The 18139-nt window shown below is 45.2% G+C and overlaps 1 long non-coding RNA gene and 2 other non-coding genes across 3 annotated transcripts in view; 2 read left to right on the top strand and 1 right to left on the bottom strand.

Moving 5' to 3' along the window:
• Nucleotides 1–3078, top strand: part of LOC116628574 — a 7518-nt gene extending 4440 nt beyond the window's left edge. Inside the window, exons 4-6 of the long non-coding RNA XR_004298650.1 lie at nucleotides 421–1226; nucleotides 1355–1854; nucleotides 2010–3078. This is a non-coding gene — a long non-coding RNA (uncharacterized LOC116628574). The remainder of the gene's footprint in view (nucleotides 1–420; nucleotides 1227–1354; nucleotides 1855–2009) is intronic.
• Nucleotides 3079–14146: 11068 nt separating this feature from the next.
• On the top strand, nucleotides 14147–14248 carry LOC116628582. The gene has a single exon (XR_004298652.1). It is a non-coding gene; the product is annotated as a U6 spliceosomal RNA (small nuclear RNA).
• Nucleotides 14249–17837: 3589 nt separating this feature from the next.
• TRNAR-CCG lies at nucleotides 17838–17910 on the bottom strand. Its single transcript has one exon. It is a non-coding gene; the product is annotated as a tRNA-Arg (tRNA).
• Between the last annotated feature and the right edge of the window lie 229 nt (nucleotides 17911–18139).

Below are 18139 nucleotides of genomic sequence, written 5' to 3'. Positions count from 1 at the left end.
GAACCTGCAGGGGTGGGGGCCGAAGGGGGCGGAGGGAGGGGAGAGCGAGCCTGCGGGGGGGGCGGAGGGGACGGAGAGGGGAGAGCGAGCCAGCCGGGGGGGGCGGAGGGGGCGGAGAGAGGGGTGAGCGAGCCTGCGGGGGAGGCGGAAGGGGGGGCGGCGAGCCCGCAGGGGGGCGGCTGGCGGGGGCGCCCCAGCCTGATTGAGCCCCTCGGGCGCGCCCTTCGGCTCGGAACGCGGCCTTCCCGCGGCCCCGCGCACGCCGCCTCCTCCAGGCTGGCCGCCGGAGCTCCCGCGGGGCCACGCGCGCTGCGCGGGGCGCGAAGAATCGCAGGAAGACGTTTGAACTCGGGACCTTCCTGGGGCTTCCTTTTCGGAGCCCTGGAGTTACTCGGAATTACAGAGTATTTGTGTTTTTAGCGTTCATCCTGACTGGTTGTGACATGAAGAGGACGTTGGTGGAAGGGAGCAGGGACCGGACTGGGGTCCTCGCGACCCCGAGCGCAAACCCCGCCTTCCGCAGCTGTCTCCATTAGCACAAGCAAACCTCTGCGCGTCCGGAGCAGCGGACCCTGCAGGACTGCGGGCGGAGGGTGCTGCCCCCCGGCTGGCGAGCGCCGGACCAAACCAGTCTGCACCGGGACGGGCCCCAGCGCTGAACTTCCGCGGACTCTCCCTCCTGGTGACGTTAGAAGTCGCACCTGGGGTGCAGATTTAACGTGTGAAGTAGACCTGCCACACGGGCAGGAGCGCGATCTTTACGCGCGCAGGTGCGGATACACCCCCGCCTCCACCTGCTCGTACTGAACCCTTTCCCCACCTAAGTCTCCGTAAAACCCCTCCCTGACCTCCCCTGGGGAGCCAGCCCGAGAATGCCTTCCTTCCGGCGGCCTCCGTGGTGCGGAGCAGGAGTCCCTGTGACGCCTTGCTGGGACTCCCACGGGGCCTCCTGTCCATCTCCACTGCCTGGCGAGCCCGGGGCCCTGCTGGGTATCAGCCGCGCTTCAGAAACCCCAAGGGACTCATCAGTGTACATGTGACGTGTAGACGGGGACCTCGGCTCCAGGGATGGAGAGGGACGTGTGAACGATTAGTAACGTCGCCTGGTCAGCACGCAGCAGGAGGTGAGCCCCCAACTGCCTGTTGTCGGTCACAGAGGAAGGGGCCGCCCGTTCGCTGGGAAGCAGGAAAAGCGAGGATCTTTCATTACCTGCGAATTCGAGTTGGTGAGCTCTTGTCTCTTAAGTTTTCTTTGCTTACGGACAACTACTGTGGAAATTGTCTTTCGGTAGCGTGTAAATAATTTTAGCATTTTTTTCCCCTAATAGTATTTCCTTACTGTTTCGTGAGTCAGAATGTGTCTGGCATCTAGGTTGTCCTGCTCTTCGTGGGGTTTCCTACTTCTTTGCCACCCTGAAGAACCTCGAGGGGAATCTCAACGGAGAGCGTGTGATACACTCTGTCGGGTTATTTCAATCCAGCAGACCAGGAAGCAAGCGAAGCTGGACCTTGGACCCTCCGAGTTCCAGAGGGCGCGGTGGGGCTTGTGACCCTGAAGGTGGAGAAAGAGGAACATACTTGGAAAGGAGACTCCAGCGTTCGAAGGGAGAAACCGCATACCAGGGAGATCTTTTGCAGGTGCTTCAGTTTTGCTCTCCAGAGACACCTGGACCCCTCGAGGCTCAGAGTCGCACCGGGCTCGGGGAGCTCTGCTGACGCTGGCTGCGGCCCGAGACGCACAGCAAGGAGCAGTTCCTGACCATCCTGCCCGAGGAGCTGCAGGCCCGGGTGCGGGAGCAGCGCCCGGAGAGCGGGGAGCAGGCGGTGGCTGTGCGGGATGAGCCAGGAGGACAGGTGGGAGAGGATGGGAGCTGTCCTCGGGGAGGGGCTTAGATCTCTGCTCTGCGGGGGGGGGGGGGTCTACCCAGCGGTTGCACAGTGGGCAACTCTCAGTTTTCTCTGAACAAACATAGAGCTACTAGCTTCAGATTTTGTTTTTGTCCTGTTAGGATTTTTCAGGGATTTTTCTCTTACGTCCGACGTTCTTCACTCTAATTGAAGCCCTGAGGAAGAGAAGCAAATAGTGGAACATTGCTTGAACAAATACCCAGCTACTAAAATGAATACAGAAAATGACCTTTTCCGCATGGAAACGAACCTCTCTTGCTGTTGTGCCATTTCCTGTCACTCGGCTCAAGGTCAGCTTTCCGGACAGGGTGTTCTGGTAACTCCTAGAACGTGTGCAGGGACGAGACTCACATTTGGTGCAACCAGAAGCACAGCCGCACAAAGCGCAGCTAGGACGTCCTGCCCAGAGAAGTTGGCGGCATAGATGGTGGCCTGTTCCTGGTGCTGTTGTTTTAATCGGCTCGACTGAGATATACGATACAACTCAGCAATTTTAAGAGTACAATTTAATGAGCTTTGACAAATAAATCAACGGCCATAAAACTATCCACACAATGTGTTCATAGTCTAGAAATGTCCCTTCATGCTCCTCTAAGTCAGTCCTTCCCATTCTCAGACCACTGGCAAACATCAGTTTGCTTTCTCTCACTATAGGTCACTTTAGTTTACTTATCTAGAATTTCACAGAATCACTTTTTTTTATTGAACAGCGATGCTTCGGAGGTCGTGCTGTGTACTGCCGTGTTGCTGTGTGTGTAATTCTTCCTCTCATTGATGGTAGAATGTCAGTGTGTGGGTATAGCAAATTCATTTGCCAGTTAATAGACATCTGGGTTGGGTCTAGTCTTTGTCTGAAAATACACTTTCCCTTCTCTTGGGTAAGTATACTTAGGGGCGGTATTGCTGGGTTGGGTGGTACGTGTACTTCAACGTTACAGGAAGACTGCCAAACCGATTTCCACACTAGTTGTGTTATTTTGCGTTGCCTTTAGTATTTGCTTTTTATCAAGAAAACATGACCCTAAATATTCATTAAGGGTTCGCATAAATATAGTGACATATCTGGCTCTTCAGCTTTAAAAAGTCAGTCTGAATGATTTTATCTTTTTTTTTTAAGATTTTATTTATTTATTTGACAGAGAGAGCACGAGAGCACAAGCAGGGGGAGCGGCAGAGGGAGAGGGAGCAGCAGGCCCCCCGCTGAGCAGGGAGCCCCAGGGGGGCTTGGTCCTGGGTCATGACCTGAGCGGAAGGCAAGCGCCTCACCAGCTGAGCCACCCAGGCGTCCCCCGAATGATTGTATCTCACTCGTAAATACATATTGCAAGGAAAGATAAGCTTTATCTATAGAAGATATAAAGTAATTGTAACTGAATTTTCCTAATCACAGGAAAATCTATACAGTCCTGGACTGATGAAGTTAGATCAGTGAGATCGTGGTGACTTCAAGGACCCCACCAGGAGGCAGGAGGCGAGGCGGCTGATACAAGTCCGGGCAGACCAAACCGTAACTGTAACAAGTCGACCCTGGACGACCATAGCCAGCCAGGCCACAGGGCGCGGTGATTCTAGGCCGGTAGCGGGGAGTGGGGGCAGGTGGACTCCACTTCCTCCTGTTGGTCCATTTCCTCTCCAGGACTAATGCGTTGTGATCATCGTAGCTTTAAAATACATTTTTAAAAATTCTTTAAATTTTTATTTTTTTTATTTAACTTCAAGTTACTTAATATAAAGTGTATTATTATTAGTTTCAGGGGTAGAATTCAGTGATTCATCAGTTGAGTATAACACCCAGTGCTCATTACATCACTCAGTTACCCCATCCCCCCACCGACCTCCCCTCCAGCAACCCTCAGTTTGTTTCCTAGAGTTAAGAGTCTCCTGTGGTTTGCTTTCCTCTTTTTCATCTTATTTTATAAGCTGTATTTTTAGTATCTTGTAAGGCTCGTCCTCATCACTGCTCTCTAACAGTGCTTTTCTGATTAGTATGTGTTTGTTTTTCCAGATGAACATTAATATCATTCTATTATCTCCCTCCTTCATTCCCTCCACTATTTTTTTGTGTTTATATTTGGATTACATTGAATTGCTAGATTAAGAGCAAGGCATATATTTCTATTTATTAAAGGCTTCCTTCTTATAAGGCAACGGTTTTTTAAAAAAATTCCCAATAGAGACCCTCCACATTTCTTAAGTTTTTGTTTTTTGAATTTATTGTTATAATAGGGATCCTTTTCCCATTACATGTTCTAACATCTTTAAGTACTGTCAGCAAACTAAGTGATCTGCATGAATTTTGACTTTGGTGTCGATCATGAATGATGTTATACAGAAAAATGCAAGAAAGTAACGACCACCCGATCAGCCATTGTAGATGCAACACTGGCAGCAGAAAGATTTCAGAAATTCGTATCCCATGGTTTATATTATGCCCAAATTCAGAGATTGCAAAGTTTAGAGTTCCCTTTTTATTTTAATTTTAGGTGTTTTTTTTTAAAGATTTTATTTATTTTGAGAGAGAATGAGAGAGATAGAGCACGAGAGGGGGGAGGGTCAGAGGGAGAAGCAGAACCCGCGCTGATCCGGGGTCTCCAGGATCATGGCCTGAGCCGAAGGCAGTCGATAAACCAACTGAGCCACCCAGGGGCCCAATTTTTTTTTTTTTTTTAAGCCAGGCTTTATCAGAGAAGTGATTTTCCTGGGTAACATTTGGAAGCACAGATAATAATAATTGTGTGGGGAAGGGGTAGATTTTCTAAGCTTTTTTGTAATCCTTCAAATTTCAATGAGGGATCACAGTTCAGTGTTTTCCTTTCATTGTCTACTTTTAAAATTCTCACATAGGAGCATGTCATACGGGAGAATTCAGTTACAATTCCTGTATATTTCCTGTAGATACTCTCTTTCGGGGCCCCTTCTCATGGGTACTGAATGTCTGATCACGGGACACCAGGTGACCGTGACATCCTTGCTGCCCGCGGGGGGGCGATCACACGTTTGCTGAGTGTGTCCGCATTACCATGGAATGAGGCTGGGGGGACGTCCCGCGCCTGCTGAAAGCAGAAGAGCTCCCTGATCCTCATGCCGAGCAGCTCTGTTCATGGAGCAACCACCAGAATGCCCAGCGGCTGTGCACTTTGCTCTGATAGGGGATCTGAAGGGAGCTTAAGGCCCCCCTTGCAGGGTCTGCATTCCCCTCGGGTGGGATCCTCTTGCTCTAACAGGACTCTTCAAGAGGAAAGGAAATTGTTCATATTAATGACTTAAAGAGACAAACAGGGATCAGACTGGATTCCAGGTTTTGGTCAGCTTGTTTGATGAAAAATGAATGTAACTGCCTTCACGATAATGTTTTGTTATTACAGAATGCTTATGGTCTTGTGAGAATTATTCCTTTTGACTAAACCATATTGTATTTAGTGCAATTTGAGTTTATTTGTTTTCCCAATCCTTAAAGTTTATTTATTTTAAGTAAGCACTATACCCAAGGTGGTATTGTTCCTGTAAAGTTTTAAAATGCACTTTGTACTATTTATTACCAGAGATGTGAACATATGAGTAAAGATAACGATAACTAGAGCAACTAGTTCCCTCCCAGGGAAGACTAAAACAGATTTTTAAAAATGCACAAACTCACAATGGCAAGGAAAAATGGAAGGGCAATTTACAGTTTTAGAAGCAGGAAAGCATATTGACTAAGGCTAATTGATTTTGCGAACTCTGTCGGTGACAAAACTCAATTCATACAATGGGATCCCCTAAGACAATAGCAGCTATGTCTGGGAATGAGAGCGCAGCAGGCTGCTAAAACAAGGAAAGTTAAAGTTGTTTAAGAAGCACTTAGATTCTGGGGTCTCCGGCCCATTCCTCCCTGCTGGATATGATTGCCTCTCTACCACAGTGGGGTACTGGAGATTGTTCTCTAGGTGTTCAGCGCAGGAGAGGAGAGGAGCGCCATGCTGAAATGGGATGAGGCGACTTTATGGGCAGTGGGGGGCTGCACAGCGGGTCACTGTGCGGAGTTCCCATATACCCCCTCCTCTTCCCAGTACGATTTCCCTTATTAACACCTTGCATTAGCGTGGCACATTGTTACAATGGATGCTGATGTTGATACATGATCTACTGAAGCTCGTAGTGTACATCAGGGCTCAACCCTTTGTGCTGTACAATTCTGTAGATTTTGACAAAGGCACGATGTCCTGAATCCATCAAGGCAGTGTCACCGCCCTGGGGGTCACTCCTCCCGTTCTCAGCTGAGCCCAAGGCGGCACTGCTCCTGTTACTGTCTCTGTAGCTTTTCCCAGGCTGTCATGTAGTTGGAGTCACACAGTATGTAGCCTCTCAGGCTGCCTTCTTTCACTTAGAAGTATGCATTTAAGGTTCCTCCCTGCCTTTTTGTGGCTTGATAGCTTTTTTAAATCACTGAATAATATTCCATTTTATGCATATAACAGTTTGCTGATCCATTCCCCTTTTGACGCACGTCTTGGTTGCTTCCAGGTTTTGGCAACTTTATTCTGAATAAAGTTGCTATAAATATTTATGTGCAAGCTTTATGTTTTCAACTCATTTGGGTAAATATCTGGAATACAATTGCTGGATCATATGTAACATTGTATTTAACTTTGTAAGAAACTTCCAAACTCTCTTCCAAAGTGGCTGTACCATTTTGCATTTCCACAAACAGTGAATGAAGGTTCCTTTTGCTCCACATCCTTAATACCATTTGGTATTGTTGGGTTTTTTTGGATTTTAGCCATTCTAATAGATATATGGTGGTATCTCATTGTTGTAATTTGCAATTCCCAAGTGACCTATGATGTCGAGCATTTTTCCATATGCTTACTTGCCATCTGTGTATCTTATGTGGTGAAGTGTCTGTTTAGATCTTATCCTGATTTTTTAAGTTGGGTTGTTTGTCTTCTGATTGTTGAGTTTTAAGTATATTTTGGATACAAGTCCTTTGTCAGATACATGTTCTGTAAATATTTTCTCCCAGGCTAAGCTTGTCTTTTCATTCTCTTAGTAGTGACTTCTGCAGAGTGAGAGTTACTAGTTTTAATGAAGCCAGCTTACCAATTTCTTCCTTTCTCAGATCATGCTTTTGGTGTTGTATCTAAAAAGTTATCACCAAAGCCAAGCTCACCTAGATTTCCCCCTCTGCTATCTTCTAGAAGTTTTATAGTTTTGTGTTTTACATTTAAGTCTGTGATGCATTTTGAGTTAATTTTTGTGCTAGTTATAAAGTCTGTGTCTAGATTCCTTTTTTCTTTTTCTTTCTCTTTCTTTCTTTCTCCTTCCTTCCTTCCTTCCTTCTTATTTTTGTTTTGTTTTTTGCATGTGGATACCTAGTTGTACCAGCACCACTGGTTGAAAAGACTCTTCTTTCTCCACTGAATTGCCTCTGTTTTGGGGGGGGGCTAGCTGTCTCTGTCAAGAGAGCATGTGATTCTTGATCTCTGGGTCATGAGTTTGAGCCCTACAGTGGGGGTAGAGATTACATAAAAAAATAAAATCTAAAAAAAAAAAAGAATTGCCTTTGTGTTTTTATCGAAGATTGCTGCCTATATTTTTGTGGTTCTATTTCTGTGCTCTTTTATTCTGTTCTTTTGATCTGTTCTCTCACCAATACAATACTGTCTTGATTTCTGTAACTTTCTGGCCAGTTTTGAAGTCAAAGAGTTTCGAAAGGTCTTCCAACTTTATTCTTCAGTTTTGCTGCCCTCAAAGAAGTCGTGAGAAATACCTGTGCAAGAGCTGTGTTCAGTACAGTGGCCTCCGGGCTGGGTGGGGGAAGAAATGTGGGGGTAGTACGTGCTCATGCTGCAGAGAAGAAAGACAGGCGCGGTCTGTAGGGATCACTGCGACCTGAAGAGCGGCATGTGACTTGGAGGCAGGGGACACTGGTTGTTACTTAGAGTAGAAAGGTGGGCAGAGAGCCCGTAGAGGGGCGCCTGGGAGGCTCAGTCGGTTAAGCCTCTGCCTTTGGCTCAGGTCATGATCTCAGGGTCCTGAGATCGAGTCCCGCATAGGGCTCCCTACTTAGTGAGGAGCCTGCTTCTCCCTTTTCCTGCAGCTCCCCCTGCTCATGCTCTCTCTCTTCTGTGTCAAATAAATAAATAAAATCTTTAAAAAATAAAAGAAAAAAGAAAGCCCATAGAGCCACAGAGGTCCTCAAGGGAGATAGATGTTTGAAGAAAATGCATTGCAGCTAACCACAGGTTGGGCAGAGTGGCAAGTTTAGTAACAAAAATCTTACTGTCTTATTCTGTAATCACCCTCCTACCATCTTAGATAAGTCTTGCTTTGTCTCTGTAATACGATTCCTGCACACGTTACTCTTAGAGATGAGATGCCCAAGCAACCCGGGCTTCCTCGGACGGCTGCCTCATCTTCCCCTTTTGTCCCTACTATAGGCTCATTTTGTGATCTTTGTGTACGTCCAAGAGTTTGAACCTAGGAGAGAACCAAACCAAGTATTTCCAGCCTGTAAGTTGCGGGAAAAGCTAGTTCCATCTTGAAAGGAAACATTGAGAAAAGAAGCTGATTTGGCAGAATATGATCATTTTGAACAGTGCAAAGGAAATGGAACATCCAAGTGAAATGAGGCTTTAGACCTTCTTTGCCAAAATAAAAAACTTGAGCTTAGGCAACATGAGGACTAGCAATGTATATTTATGAATGTATAAGTGAACATATATATATAAGCAAGAAAGATTAAACGGTAAGATTTGTGAGCCAGCCAAGTTTTCGGGAAGAAAAGTGGAGCTGGTAGTGGAGTAAGCTCTGAGAACACCGGAAAAGTCAGGGGAAGACGAGAGAGATGAGAGGGAAGCAGAAAGCAGCCCTCCGGTCAGAAGCATGCGAGTCACTTCAGGGCGCTTCTTCCGCCCGTTGGGTCCCGTAGCCAGCGAGCAAGTCCCACCTGCCTCCTGAGAGCTGCCCTGGACGGTTCATGTGGTCTCCGAGCCTCCAGCGGTTCCCGTCGTGCACACAGTCACCACAGTGACGGTCCTGAAACCCAAAGCCAGCGTCACGTGCCTGCTTAGCACCTGCTGACGGCTCAGCTCGTCAGCCTGGCGACAGGAGTCTTCAGGGCCTCACCTGCTTCTCCAGCCCAGTTTCCTTTTCCCTTCCTACCCAATCTGCACTTCTGTGGTCCAACGGCACCATTTAAAGACTGCCTCCATGACTTTGTACACGGATTCTGTCTGAAAAGTTCTTATCTGCTTTCCTTGCCCTGTCTGGCCATCTGTACTCGCGTGATAAGAGCCCCATCAGCCTATCGCCCGTGGAACTTTCTGCTTGACCGTCTTAGGGTCAGATGCCCCAGCAGCTCTGCGCTTCCCCTTCATGAGAGCACTCGCCACGTTGCTTTGTAACTGCACACTCACCTGTGTGCCTCGTCTCTAGATTGTGCCCAAGAGCATCTTACTCATCTTTACGCCAGGTAGAAGCAAGGAACCGTACACAAGGCTTGACCCAAGCCACTCTTCAGTGTGTAGCACAAATAATCCAACGAGAGTGGCATCCTAAAAACCAAGACAGTTTCTAGAAATAACAAGTAACGTTTCTTAATCATTTCTAACATTTTGCTTACATCCCCAGGCAGGTAGCATCAGGATTCGGCTGCTTGGTGGTGTTGAAGCAAACACTGGAGCGAGGGAAGGAGCTGCTATTGAAACCTCGCATAATTATGTCCTGGTTTTTCCCCTCAGTGCCTGTAAACGTCAGCCTTTAGGCTGGGGGAAGCCTAAAGCAGAGTTCTGTCTTTTTCTCTCTCTGATATGTTTCCTTAAATGCCTAGAAAGGCTTGCTTTATTTATTTATTTATTTTTTTAAGATTTTATTTATTTACTTGAGAGAGAGAATGAGATACAGAGAGAGCATGAGAAGGGGGAGGGTCAGAGGGAGAAGCAGACTCCCCGCTGAGCAGGGAGTCCGATGTGGGACTCGATCCTGGGACTCGATCCCGGGACTCCAGGATCATGACCTGAGCCGAAGGCAGTGGCTTAACCAACTGAGCCACCCAGGCGCCCCAAAGGCTTGCTTTATCATGGAAAGCTTTCCCATACTCGTCATATTTACGTGACTACGTATGTAACTCACGAGTAGACGTCTAGGAGAGCATTATTGCATCCCACAATTCTAGAATCATGCACTCTGGGCTGGGAGGACCATACCTCTGACCAAGTGGGACTCTTTTTTAAGTTATGCACTTAAAAAAGGTAACACATTTATTAAGTACAATATACTTGTTAATGTAACTATTCCATTCTATCTAAAACTATGATACAGTGTTAACTTTCTCAAGGTTTCCTCTCTCTGGGAGACACAGTCCGTGTGCTCTCAACTTACCTGTGAAATGGCCTTTCTTCACTTGCTGCTGTGGAAACAAATATATGCTTCTTCTTTTAGAAGAAGCTAAGGAATATGAATCTCCCTTCCAAAAAGGAATCAACTTTTAATTAAAAGGATGCTATAGAGCAAATCACGTAAAACAAAATACTTTGTTGGGGCGCCTGGGTGGCTCAGTCGTTGGGCGTCTGCCTTCGGCTCAGGTCATGATCCCGGGGTCCTGGGATCGAGCCCCGCATCGGGCTCTCTGCTCCGTGGGAGGCCTGCTTCTCCCTCTCCCACTCCCCCTGCTTGTGTTCCCTCTCTCGCTCTCTCTCTCTCTGTCAAATAAATAAATAAAATCTTTAAAAACAAAATACTTTGTTTATTCAAGCAGTAAAGAAACTATCTGTGCTAATATTCCCTGGTCCTCAAGCCAGAGCATTGCTACCTTCTGATCTACATTTGGAAATATATTTGGGGATATTTTTTTTGGTTGTCACAATGACTGGGATGTGCTACTTATTTTTGTGGGTGGGGTCCAGAAATTCTAAACATAGTATATTATATAGTACATATTATCATCTGTTCTACAGACAATTGTATAGAGGAGAGTGTACTGCAGTGGAGTATAAAGAAAGAGTTTTTCCATCCAAAATGCTAGTAATACTCCTTTTGGAAAACACTGAAGTAAAGAATAGGGAGTATTTCCAACCCAGGGAGTTAAACAAAGGTTTGTTAATTGAATTAGACTCAAGTTGCAAGTAAGACTGAACTTAACTGTGCTCTCTTCTTTATCAAAAGTGATGCATTTGGGGCGCCTGGGTGGCTCAGTTGTTGGGCGTCTGCCTTCGGCTCAGGTCGTGATCCCGGGGTCCTGGGATTGAGCCCCGCATCGGGCTCCCTGCTCAGTGGGAAGCCTGCTTGTCCCTCTCCCACTCCCCCTGCTTATGTTCCCTCTCTTGCTGTCTCTGTCAAATAAATAAATAAAATCTTTAAAAAAAAAGTGATGAATTTCTTTTATCTTAATGCCATCTAGTGATAAGTGAATTAAAGAAGGAGGCCATTAGACTGAGGGGTCTGACGCTCTGGTGGCTTATGTAAGTAGGCCAAAGTCTAAGCCTATCAACGCTTCAAGGTTATGAAATTATATTCAATAGTTGCAAACAGCCAAGGAGGCTTTATCTTTTTTTTTTTTTTTTTTAAGTAGGCTCCACACCCAGCATGGAGCCCAATGTGGGGCTTGAACCCAGGACCCTGAGATCAAGACCGGAGCTGAGATCAGCTGAGCCACCCAGGTGCCCCTGCTTCTGCTTTCTTAAGGGTCTCTCCCTGAGCTGTCGGTGCAACATTCCTAAGCGCTTCAGGCCTGGTGCTGCCTGATCCAAATCACTTTTTGCCCAAATAAACTCTTAAAGTGTTTAATATGCCTCGGTTTATCTTTTATCCATGTGAAGAGATAATATTACATGTTTTCTCCACCTGAAATGTAAAACAGTCCTGTCTCTATAGCGGTCATGATTTGCAATAACTGTGGAAAGTGAAAGCTTGCTTCCGTGCAGGTCATTATTCATCGTGTGATTGTTGGTGATCAGTGATCATTAACACTATTTTTCTCTTCTGATGAAACTCAACTTAAAATGAATTTACTGAGGTAGCTCAAATTGTTTTCCAGGCAAAAGCTACTTTCATTGTTTTACCACATCATTTCCCGACAGTAGAACTTCTGGCGTGAGAAACAGCTGCATGAGCCCCTGCGGTGCCGGAAACACAAGTGCTCAGGACAGAACTCAGAACTCGCTCGCCGCCAAGCACAGCGTTGTTCGTAACTCATTATCCTGTCATCCCTGTGACACTTTCTTGGTCCCCTCACCGCCAAGCAGCCAGGCTCTGCTTACCCTGGGCTGTGGGCAGAGTGAAGCCTCGGCAGACGTGCAAAGAGGGGAGAGTGATTCTCCTGTGCTTGACCTGCAAGGGCGTCAGAACCGTGTGTGAGTTTCCGTGTGGAAAGTCCGCCTTCTGCACACCCGACCTCGTGTGTGTGTGTGCGTGCACCAGCCAGACCACAGCATGCTGCTGCTGAGTGTCTGTCTGTCTGTCTGTCTCACACACTCCCCTGGTCCTCAGGCCTCTTCCACACCCTCCTCTGTGTGGCCCCCAAACCACCCTGCAGATGCTGCTATCATAAGTTTCGTTGTCTCTTTGGCTCTCTTGCTCTCTAGGTTCATCTCCTTGAGGAAGAAGTTGTGTCTTTCATTCACCGTCAAATGACCAGCACGAAGCATACTACCCGGAAAATCGTACCAATGAACGTTCACGTTTATTGCTCTGCATCTAACTGTAGCGTCCTGGGGTTTACTCTCCTCTGGTGTTCTGCACGCTTTCTCCTTCTGTATCCCTTGCATCTTGTCCTTCTGGAATTGCACTGGGTCACAAGCCCTGTTTAGCTCTGCTCATCGTGGTGATTCCTCTCAGCTCCTGCACCTTATTGCCCTCTGAGCGTCTGCACAAAGCCAGCACGTTGTGAGATTGTGGTCCCCTTAGACGCTTACTCTAAACCGCTGGAAGCTATTCTAACCTGCTTATTTGAAATCTGACCTTTCCCAGCTTAATTACAATTTCATTCAGTACAAACTTACTACAATAAAACTTAGCTGCCCACAGGAAAGCTCAGTCTACTTGCAGATTCGGCTGTGTAAGTAGCGAAATGCAGTTACATATAATATTTTATTTTATTTACTGTGTGTGGCTATTGAAAAGCCAAATATTGGACAGTCCTTGAAATCATTTTATATGGTGAGAAGCTCCAAAAAAGGCAGAAAGCTGGGCCCTTCCTTTTTATCCCAAATGACCTTTGTTTTGAATGCCTTTTGTCCTGTGTAATCTGATATGAAACTATTTTGCAACCAGTTATTTCGAATTTGGACTTGATATGTTTTAGATAAATATAAAGCCGTCCAGTCTGAAACTACAACTTTTATTAATCATTAATTTCTAAAGTGTCAAATCAAAAGGAAAAGCATTTTATTTTATTTTTTTTAAAGATTTTATTTATTTATTTGACAGAGACACAGCGAGAGAGGGAACACAAGCAGGGGGAGTGGGAGAGGGAGAAGCAGGCCTCCCGCTGAGCAGGGAGCCCGATGCGGGGCTCGATCCCAGGACCCTGGGATCATGACCTGAGCCGAAGGCAGACGCTTAACGACTGAGCCACCAGGTGCCCCAAGGAAAAGCATTTTAAATATCAGAACTGAAAAGCACATGCCCAAAGTATAAAAATCCTTAAGTAAATGTAATTTTGTGGCAACTCATTGCATGGTCTCCTTTTTCTTCTTTCCCTGTAGGTGTGTGAATACATTACCAAATGCGTTTTTGGTGTTTGCTGTTAAAAACCAGTGTCCCCTGCTGACAGCCTTTCAGGCTTCCCTCCATCTCACTTCCTCACTCTCTTTTTTAAAGTTTCTTTCTTTCTTTCTTTCTTTTTCTGTTTAGTAATTTCTACACCCAACATGAGGCTTGAACTCATGACCCCGAGATCAAGAGTAACACACTCTTCCAACTGACCAGCCAGGTGCCCCTCTTCTTCATCCTTTAGAAGCATAGAGCTCTTAGCAGAATAAGAATTTAGGTGGACAGTGCTTTAGGACAACCCGCGGATTGTGAGAGAAATAGTAGCGGTTCTCTCTGGGGGTCATCACTTGCCTGCCCCCAGCATTCAATTCCCAGATCAGTTCTCCTTCTTTCCTTGGGTCTTTGCACAGAGCACCTTGCTTGTAAGTGAATCTGATGGACGTAGGCCAGGCCACATGGTTGTGTACTCACTAAGACTGTTCGGAGGATAATAGAAGGTCAGCACCTGACTTTGGCTTTTAATGTGTGAGTAAAATAATACAGAATAGTGCTGGTTTGGGCACACACATACCAGAGTTAAAGTGAACAGAGATTAGCATGGGCCCCGCACAAGGATGACATGCAAATTCATGAAGCATCCCATATTTTTAAAAGAAAAAAAATTAAAAATTAAATCAAGCAGGAAATGCGGGTTTGACTAAGCTATCCTTGGACTGGTAGATTTCATCCTAACAATTGAGTTCATATCATTGTGAAGCCAATATTCCCCAGGGTAAAGCGTGTCTAAGATTTGAAAAGTCAAGTTAAAATTCAACTGAATTGTGGATACCTCCTGCTTCACTAAAAATGAAGATACATTTTTAAAAGAGGCAGAATGTTCAGCATAGAAAGTAGGTGCGGAGGACCGGTGACCGAAGTACCTGCTACCTCCATCCTCGAGTGAGCGTAAATGAGGGGAGTGGGCGCCAGCAGCAGAAGGCTCCTAAGAATGTCCCAGGACAAGTATCCAAACTGGATTTCTCTAGTAGAGAATTCAGCTAGTTCTTTGCTCTGGGATCCTTCAATTTTTTAATAAATTTGATGTAGAATTTGTTGAAATGACACAGTATTCCTATTTTAACTACATTTCATCCAATTTTATTACGGATATCCCCCTTTCTTGGAACATGAGATAAAAAGAGACTGTGATTCACCACTTAAAAGAGCATGCCCTTCCTCAACATCATAAAGGGCATTTATGAAAAGCCCACAGTGAACATCATCCTCAATGTTGAATCTCCCTAAGATCAAGAATGAGACAAGGATGCCTCTCTCACCACTATGCCGTTCACATTGTACTGAATGTTCCAACCAGAGCAATTAGACAAGAAAAATCCATCTAAGGCACCTGAATTGGAAAGAAATAATAATATTGTCTCTATTCACAGAAGACATGATCCCAAAGAACCCACAGGAGCTAACAAATGAACTCAGTAAAGTTGCAGAGTACAAGACACTCACACAAAAATTAGTTCTGTTTCTATCTACCAGCAATGAACAGCAATCCATAAAGAAAATTAAGAAAGCAATCCCAAATTATAATAGCATTTAAAGAATAAAATACCTGGGAATGAATTCAGCCAAGGAGGTGAAAGACTGGTATACTGGCATTCCCGAAAGAAATTAAAGAGGACCCAAAAAGGACATCCTGTGTTCCTAAATAGGAAGACAAATGTTGTTAAGGTGTTAATACTACCCAAAGTGGTCTACAGATCAATATAATCCCTATCAAGATTCCAACAACCTTTTTTTGCAGAAAAGAAAAAGCCATTCCTCCAATCCATATTAAATTTCAATATGAATTGCTGAAGCAATCTTGAGAAAGAAGAACAAAGGTGGAGGGCTCACACTTTCTGATTTCAAAGCTTAGTGAAAACTAAGGTAACCAAAACTGTGTGGTACTGACGTAAGGACAGACATACAGACCAATGGAATAGAATTGGGAGTCCACCAAAAAACAAATAATCCAATTTAAAAAATGGGCAGAAGACCTGAACATTCTCCAAAGAAGACATACAGATGGCTAAGAGACACATGAAAAGATGCTCATCATCAGGGAAATGCAAATCAAAACCACAATGAGATATCACCTCACACCGGTCAGAACGACTAAAATCAAAAACACAGAAATAACACCTGTTGGTGAGGATGTGGAGAAAAAGGAACTCTTGTGCACTGTTGGTGGGAATGCAAGCTGGTGCAGCCACTCTGGAAAACAATATGGAGGCTCCTCAAGAAGTTAAAAATAGAGCTCCCCTATGATCCAGTAATTGCAGTACTGGATATTTACCCAAAGAATATGAAAACACTAATTTGAAGGGATACATGCACCCTGATGTTTATTGCCACATTATTTACAATAGCCAAATTATGGAAGCAGCCCAAGTGTCCATCCACTGATGAATGGATAAAGAAGACATGATATATATACAAATGGAGTATTAGTCAGCCATCAAAAATAATGAAATCTTGCCATTTGCAACAACAAGGCTCACTCTAGAGAGTATAATGCTAAGTGAAATAAGTCAGAGAAAGAAAATTATCATATGCTATCACTCATATGTGGAATTTAAGAAACAAAACAAATGAACAAAGGAGAGAGAGAGAAACCAAGAAATAGACTCTTAACTATAGAGAACAAACTGATGATTACCAGAAGGGAGGAGGTGGGGGAAAGGGGAAATAGGTGATGGGGATTAAGAGTACACTTATCATGGTGAGCACTGAGTAATGTATGGAATTGTTGAATCATTACATTGTACACCTGAAACTAATATAACGCTGTATGTTAACTATACTGGAATTAAATTTTAAAAACTTAATTAAAAAAAGAATTGAGAGTTCAGGAACAAACCCATATGTTTATGACCAAGTGATTTTTAAAAAAAGATACATATTTATTTATGTGTATTTTTAGTTGTGATTTAAAAACCCATAAAATTTTCCATCTTAACCATTTTTAAGTGTGGTAAGTAGTGTTAAGTATATTCATATTGTGGACTAGATCGCCAGAACTCTTTATCTTGCAAAATTGAAACTTTATACCCATTAAACGATTCCCCAGTTTCCTTTCCCCCACAGAATGGTAACCACCATTCTACTTTGTTTCTATGAATTGGACTATTTTAGAAATTTGTATAAGTGGAATCATACAGTATTTGTCTTTTTGTGACTGGCTTATTTCACTTAACTAACAAGCTCAAGGTTCCAAGCTGTAGCATGTGACGGGATTTCCTTCCTTTTTTAAGACAAAGTAATATTCCGCTGTATGTATGTGCCACATTTTGTTTATCCATTTATCCTTCCAAGGATATGTGGGCGTCTTTCACCTCTTGACTATTGTGAATAATGCTGCTGGGAACATGGGTGTGCAAATACATCTTTGAGACACTGCTTTCAATTCTTCTGGATATATAACCAGAAGTGGAATTGCTGGATCTTTTTTTTTTTTTTAGTGGTACTATTTTTAATTGTTGGAGGCACCTCCCTGCTGTTCAGATCCATTTATGGCATTTGCACCCTTGGTAAAACTGAACCCATCATGACTCAACTAATAGAAGTTGCTCAGGAGGACAGTTCAGTTTAGGATAAAAAAGCCTTGGGTGGCTTCTGTCTTTATTTAGGCTTCTGAGATCACTGTTTGGGAGGTAGTGTTGTATTTATGGTAACTAATGAAAATCTGGAGAACACCAATTTCAGACCAAGTACAAAGCCACAGTCATAGGGAATCCTAGTCAGGGATCTTGTTCCTAGAAATTCAACTAACCCTTACCCCCCTTTCACTGATTTTTTTTTTTTTTAGTGAACTCTTCCTCCCCACCGCCCCCGCCCCCCAAAACAAAAGTTTAGTGATCTGAGCTTTGGGAAGAGCAGGTGTTTCCAGGTTGTCCACGAGTTAGCAGTTTTTCCTTCTGCCAGCAATACTCTGTTCTTGATCTCAGCCCGTCGCTTATCTCCTTCCTAGGACTTCCAACAAATTTCAGTCGTTGTGTTTCTGTTTACTTGACGTCATCTGTCGGGTCTACTAGAAAGGAAGCGCCTTGAGGACACACCTGCTGCTTGCGGCTTGTCCGTTGGTGAATCAAGTGTGGCACAGCGCAGGGCAGCGTGCGCGTGTTAAATGAGAAGGAAAGGCTGCCCAGCAGACGGGAGGGGTCGTGCGCGCCTTACCCTCCGGCAGGGGAGGAAAATAACGGCAACGACCACGAAGGGACTCGAACCCTCAATCTTCTGATCCGGAATCAGACGCCTTATCCATTAGGCCACGCGGCCGGTTGGCAGGTCAGCTTCGCTACGCTGTGTGCAAAGAGTGTGTAGCGCGGTGGGGAGGGGTCCTTCCCGCGGCGGGTGCTGGGGATGCTGCTCCCACAGAGCTCCTCGCTCGAGGTTAGCTCACCGACAGCTGAGCCACGGACCCGCAGCCCCCGAGGACGCCCAGCTGAGCCACGGATCCTCAGCCCGCGAGGACGCCCAGCTGAGCCACGGACCCGCAGAGCCCGCG

This window comes from Phoca vitulina, unplaced genomic scaffold (genome assembly GCF_004348235.1).
Source record: "Phoca vitulina isolate PV1807 unplaced genomic scaffold, GSC_HSeal_1.0 scaffold123, whole genome shotgun sequence".
Classification (NCBI taxonomy): Eukaryota; Metazoa; Chordata; class Mammalia; order Carnivora; family Phocidae; genus Phoca; species Phoca vitulina.
Note: the sequence above shows the minus strand (reverse complement) of the source record. Positions and strands in the feature narration are given on the sequence as shown.